Below are 7,245 nucleotides of genomic sequence, written 5' to 3'. Positions count from 1 at the left end.
TATTTTAAAACTGTCTCGCTATGTTAAACTCATTTAACATAGCGAACTAAAAAGCAACGGAGATCTTGCTTTCTCCGTTTTTAAAACACTGTCTCGCTATGTTAAATGGGTTTAACATGGCGAGACAGTTTAAAATAAGCAACGGAGATCTCCGTTGCTTATTTTAAAGCTGTCGCCATGTTAAACCCATTTAACATAGCGAGACAGTGTTTAAACGAGTTATACTAATGGAAAAAGTCCGGGCGACCGGACCTTTTTCCATTAGTATAACTCGATTTACAACGGGCACGCTGGCCAATCAGCGTGCACGTTTTGGGGGGATCATGGTATAATAGAATTGTTAATCAGATGTATTCTTTCACGACTGCAAGAAATTACCCTCTGAGTCCATATTTATTGAGATATTTACAGAAAAATGAAAACAACACTGAATATCTCTCAAGATCTACAACGTACAGTGCAAATCTCAATGACATTTTTCTTCTACAACATCTAAGGTTTCGCCTAATGCTATGCAACAGATTGTAAGTCACTTGTTTTTTGAAGTATTAAGTACTTTCAAAACAAATAAATAACATTATCTCCAATATAGTGTGATATAAAGGGACATTGACAATGAATTTTCCTGTCTCCCACCATGGCATTTCACACCTCAACAACATGCAGGTCACTCAGTTAAGAAGATGTGTACATAAATATGAACATATGAATAATAAATGGTAAACAGTAATTAATTTCTTTATTGCAGGATATAACAGACTAACAATCCGAGAGTGATAACTCCTTGCCCTTTTTAATATGGTCTCTTAATAGCTAGTAAGTCACTTAGTTAAAGAATGGTGACCCAAAAAGGTCTGGACACCATAAGGAGCTATGGGTGTTAACTGGAAGTATACAAAAAATGCTATATGCTTACAAAGAATAAATCCTCATGTTATGTCAGTGCTACATGTTCCTCTGAAAGCATGAGTAGCTCTCAGAAGTAACACAGAGTAGAATCTGAAGGGATCTGGTTCGTAAGTTCATAGATAAGTATTAGGCTAAATGCCCCTGTGGCCATTTTAAGCCTATGCAGTTCCCATCAAGGGTGAGAATAAAACCATGTAACTTGGGTTTGTGAGGTAAACCCCTTAACCATTATGTCAATGTCAACCCCCAATCTCAAAGCTTCAGAGCTATTAATAAGTAATCAGAGTCAAAGGAATGGGTGAATATTATGGTCACCATTATAAAGATGGAAAATATTTTGCATTAGTACTTATCTGCAAGATCAGGATTAAATTATTAAAAGAGAGCATAACCTATTGCTTATACCTGAAGAACTAATTTTAAGAATATCAAATGATGTTTTTTTCAATACTGGATGCAAACCAGGGTTTCTAGCAAATAAATCCAGATGAGGCAAAGTCTCTGCTGTCTAACTTTTCTATGCCATTTGGAATGTGCTTAGTCTTTAGACATCTGTTTGATATTTCATAATCACCAGAGGTATTCCAGAAATCTATTGTACATGTATTTGAAGAGATGAATAGTGCTGTAGACATAAATGATGATAAATTTCTGTGGGATGAGACACAAGAACACATGGAAAAAGATCGACACTGCTGCTAAACTGAGTAATACAGCATACGTTCAAATTAAGAACAAAAATAAAATAAGACTGTCAAGTCTGAAATACACGAAGAACTGAAACCTGATTTACATGTACTATGAACAGCTGTGCAAATTTTAAAGCCAGGAGACAAATGTTAAAGCCAGGAGACAGCCAGGCCTTACAAAGTTTCTATGACTGAAGCATTACGTTGCAAAGTTTGTACCTAATATGCTGTGACGGATCCACACAGTCTACCAGTTTTTGCTATGCCTCGAGCCACATATCACTGTGTATGTTTAATTATTGCTAGATTGATTATTGCTAGTTCTTGATATGCCACTACATCATTATATGCTGCTAATACTGAAACAATACAATATGCTTAAGAGCAGGCCTTGCTCACTGATTACTGGTATTACTAAACTTTTGTTAACCTATAAGTTGTTTATCAGCTTAAAAGATGTTTACCAGAATGTGGGGATTTCAAAGAGGAACTATATCACAAGGTTGTGAGCTAACTGTTCTCTGAAAAAGGGAAGTAGGGCACAAGACCAGACATTACGAGACTTGTTTACAACTTAGGAAATGAGCTGTAATTTTCTAAAATATTCCATCAACTCATGATGAGCCTGTAATGTCAGATCTTTCTACAATATTCTGTCAACTCAAAAAAGACTATAAAAGCTCAAAGGCTAAGATGAAAATCATCATCAGCATCCGGATTTGATCACAGCACCAGCCTGAACTGAGCTTAGAGACATTTTGCCAGTGTCGGCCTTGCCTTGACTGAACAGATAGCTGCACTGGATAGGATTTGAAGTTTCCCTATCAGTGGCAAAGATGATTTTGTTTATGCATATGCTTGTAAGTACATGATTTATTAGTCTTTCTGTTTATTTAGTATTAGCTTTACTGTACATTTAGAAAAGTTTTGCTTAATAAATCAATAAGTTTGAGCCTTGGTGTTTTGTGTCATTTCTATTCCTGTATTAACCTCAGATTTTGAAGTAACGGACTAGTACACTTGGCGTAGTCGGCAGGATCTGGGGTTTACAGTGGAAATGTCACAACAACAACCAATGTTTTTTCCTTTAAAACACCTAGGTATAGGTAAGAAGGATGCCGCGTTAGGCATCCCAAATAAGTTGGGCGTTGATGCTACTTTGACAGCATTATTTGGGAAGTGGGATCCTCTTGCTAAGGTATTGAGTCAAGTTTCACCTCCTCCTTCTCCAAAACCCTTGCAGGAAAGACCTAAGACAGACCCTGATAGTCTAGCTAGAGCTTTAGAGGGGTTAAAATTGGATGATAAGGGAAAAAAGGTGAAGGAAGGGGTGGGGGCAGCCGGATGGCTGTTCTTTGAAGCAATTCAGGAATTAGACAGAGATGTAGATTCACTAAAAGAAAAAGTTTTAGAATTAGAAGAGCAATGTAAAGAACTCACACACACACATAGATTGGATAGAGATGCCTTGGAGAAGGCAAACATGGCACTTGTTAAAGTAGGGGAGGAAGCTGAACACTGGAAATCTAATTCAGTGACTCTAGCTACTCGAATAATTCAACAGCGTAGACAATGAAATGGGAGAAAACTACGCCATCCGCCCTCAAGGCCTCGGGTTCGTGCTTTGCTGTGTAAGGCAGAGTTTGATCCTGAGGAGTGGGAAGGTGATCTCCCCTCAACAGATGAGGGTGATAGTGATTTTGAAATAGTAAATTCTCCGTCAGTGGAGGCGCGCCAAGTTATTGAGAAAAAGGGACAGTGGACTGGAGGGGCAGCGCCACAACAATGGGTTGAGGTGCGGAGTTATACTCAAGCTGAATTATTGAATATAATCCAAATCTATAAGCAAAGGCCAGGAGAAACTGTTTTAGCATGGTTTCTTCGGGTTTGGGACACAGGGGGAGAAGCGGTGTCTCTAAATGCTGAAGAGATGCACCAATGTGCATGTCTGGTGTTTCACCCGCGTTTAAAGCAAATAGTAAACAATGTAGATCATGGTGATTCCCAGGTGAATACACTGGTGGTGTGGTTAGCCTCGGCTTTCCGCGCTACTTGGCCCGATGCTACAGCAGTAGCTGATGAACATAAGCCATGGAAAACAATAGCAGAGGCAATACAGCAATTAAGAGAAATGGCTATGTTGGCTACCATTTACTCAATGGAATTGAGGGATGATGTATTGGTGCTTCCGAGAGGACCAGATGCACAAATTATGATGTCCGTTGCTTATTTTAAAACTGTCTCGCTATGTTAAACTCATTTAACATAGCGAAACACTAAAAAAAAAGCAACGGAGATCTTGCTTTCTCCATTGCTTTTTTTTAAAACACTGTCTCGCTATGTTAAATGGGTTTAACATAGCGAGACAGCTTTAAAATAAGCAACGGAGATCTCCGTTGCTTATTTTAAAGCTGTCTCGCTATGTTAAACCCATTTAACATAGCGAGACAGTGTTTTAAAAAAACGAGTTATACTAATGGAAAAAAGTCCGGGCGACCGGACCTTTTTCCATTAGTATAACTCGATTTACAACGGGCATGCTGGCCAATCAGCGTGCACGTTTTGGGGGGATCATGGTATAATAGAATTGTTAATCAGATGTATTCTTTCACGACTGCAAGAAATTACCCTCTGAGTCCATATTTATTGAGATATTTACAGAAAAATGAAAACAACACTGAATATCTCCCAAGATCTACAACGTACAGTGCAAATCTCAATGACATTTTTCTTCTACAACATCTAAGGTTTCGCCTAATGCTATGCAACAGATTGTAAGTCACTTGTTTTTTGAAGTATTAAGTACTTTCAAAACAAATAAATAACATTATCTCCAATATAGTGTGATATAAAGGGACATTGACAATGAATTTTCCTGTCTCCCACCATGGCATTTCACACCTCAACAACATGCAGGTCACTCAGTTAAGAAGATGTGTACATAAATATGAACATATGAATAATAAATGGTAAACAGTAATTAATTTCTTTATTGCAGGATATAACAGACTAACAATCCGAGAGTGATAACTCCTTGCCCTTTTTAATATGGTCTCTTAATAGCTAGTAAGTCACTTAGTTAAAGAATGGTGACCCAAAAAGGTCTGGACACCATAAGGAGCTATGGGTGTTAACTGGAAGTATACAAAAAATGCTATATGCTTACAAAGAATAAATCCTCATGTTATGTCAGTGCTACATGTTCCTCTGAAAGCATGAGTAGCTCTCAGAAGTAACACAGAGTAGAATCTGAAGGGATCTGGTTCGTAAGTTCATAGATAAGTATTAGGCTAAATGCCCCTGTGGCCATTTTAAGCCTATGCAGTTCCCATCAAGGGTGAGAATAAAACCATGTAACTTGGGTTTGTGAGGTAAACCCCTTAACCATTATGTCAATGTCAACCCCCAATCTCAAAGCTTCAGAGCTATTAATAAGTAATCAGAGCCAAAGGAATGGGTGAATATTATGGTCACCATTATAAAGATGGAAAATATTTTGCATTAGTACTTATCTGCAAGATCAGGATTAAATTATTAAAAGAGAGCATAACCTATTGCTTATACCTGAAGAACTAATTTTAAGAATATCAAATGATGTTTTTTTCAATACTGGATGCAAACCAGGGTTTCTAGCAAATAAATCCAGATGAGGCAAAGTCTCTGCTGTCTAACTTTTCTATGCCATTTGGAATGTGCTTAGTCTTTAGACATCTGTTTGATATTTCATAATCACCAGAGGTATTCCAGAAATCTATTGTACATGTATTTGAAGAGATGAATAGTGCTGTAGACATAAATGATGATAAATTTCTGTGGGATGAGACACAAGAACACATGGAAAAAGATCGACACTGCTGCTAAACTGAGTAATACAGCATACGTTCAAATTAAGAACAAAAATAAAATAAGACTGTCAAGTCTGAAATACACGAAGAACTGAAACCTGATTTACATGTACTATGAACAGCTGTGCAAATTTTAAAGCCAGGAGACAAATGTTAAAGCCAGGAGACAGCCAGGCCTTACAAAGTTTCTATGACTGAAGCATTACGTTGCAAAGTTTGTACCTAATATGCTGTGACGGATCCACACAGTCTACCAGTTTTTGCTATGCCTCGAGCCACATATCACTGTGTATGTTTAATTATTGCTAGATTGATTATTGCTAGTTCTTGATATGCCACTACATCATTATATGCTGCTAATACTGAAACAATACAATATGCTTAAGAGCAGGCTTGCTCACTGATTACTGGTATTACTAAACTTTTGTTAACCTATAAGTTGTTTATCAGCTTAAAAGATGTTTACCAGAATGTGGGATTTCAAAGAGGAACTATATCACAAGGTTGTGAGCTAACTGTTCTCTGAAAAAGGGAAGTAGGGCACAAGACCAGACATTACGAGACTTGTTTACAACTTAGGAAATGAGCTGTAATTTTCTAAAATATTCCATCAACTCATGATGAGCCTGTAATGTCAGATCTTTCTACAATATTCTGTCAACTCAAAAAAGACTATAAAAGCTCAAAGGCTAAGATGAAAATCATCATCAGCATCCGGATTTGATCACAGCACCAGCCTGAACTGAGCTTAGAGACATTTTGCCAGTGTCGGCCTTGCCTTGACTGAACAGATAGCTGCACTGGATAGGATTTGAAGTTTCCCTATCAGTGGCAAAGATGATTTTGTTTATGCATATGCTTGTAAGTACATGATTTATTAGTCTTTCTGTTTATTTAGTATTAGCTTTACTGTACATTTAGAAAAGTTTTGCTTAATAAATCAATAAGTTTGAGCCTTGGTGTTTTGTGTCATTTCTATTCCTGTATTAACCTCAGATTTTGAAGTAACGGACTAGTACACTTGGCGTAGTCGGCAGGATCTGGGGTTTACAGTGGAAATGTCACAACAACAACCAATGTTTTTTCCTTTAAAACACCTAGGTATAGGTAAGAAGGATGCCGCATTAGGCACCCCAAATAAGTTGGGCGTTGATGCTACTTTGACAGCATTATTTGGGAAGTGGGATCCTCTTGCTAAGGTATTGAGTCAAGTTTCACCTCCTCCTTCTCCAAAACCCTTGCAGGAAAGACCTAAGACAGACCCTGATAGTCTAGCTAGAGCTTTAGAGGGGTTAAAATTGGATGATAAGGGAAAAAAGGTGAAGGAAGGGGTGGGGGCAGCCGGATGGCTGTTCTTTGAAGCAATTCAGGAATTAGACAGAGATGTAGATTCACTAAAAGAAAAAGTTTTAGAATTAGAAGAGCAATGTAAAGAACTCACACACACACATAGATTGGATAGAGATGCCTTGGAGAAGGCAAACATGGCACTTGTTAAAGTAGGGGAGGAAGCTGAACACTGGAAATCTAATTCAGTGACTCTAGCTACTCGAATAATTCAACAGCGTAGACAATGAAATGGGAGAAAACTACGCCATCCGCCCTCAAGGCCTCGGGTTCGTGCTTTGCTGTGTAAGGCAGAGTTTGATCCTGAGGAGTGGGAAGGTGATCTCCCCTCAACAGATGAGGGTGATAGTGATTTTGAAATAGTAAATTCTCCGTCAGTGGAGGTGCGCCAAGTTATTGAGAAAAAGGGACAGTGGACTGGAGGGGCAGCGCCACAACAATGGGTTGAGGTGCGG

This window comes from Protopterus annectens, chromosome 2.part0, assembly GCF_019279795.1.
Source record: "Protopterus annectens isolate FY-2018-M chromosome 2.part0, PAN1.0, whole genome shotgun sequence".
Taxonomy (NCBI): Eukaryota; Metazoa; Chordata; order Ceratodontiformes; family Protopteridae; genus Protopterus; species Protopterus annectens.
The sequence above is the reverse complement of the archived record's forward strand: the minus strand, read 5'-3'. Positions refer to the sequence as shown.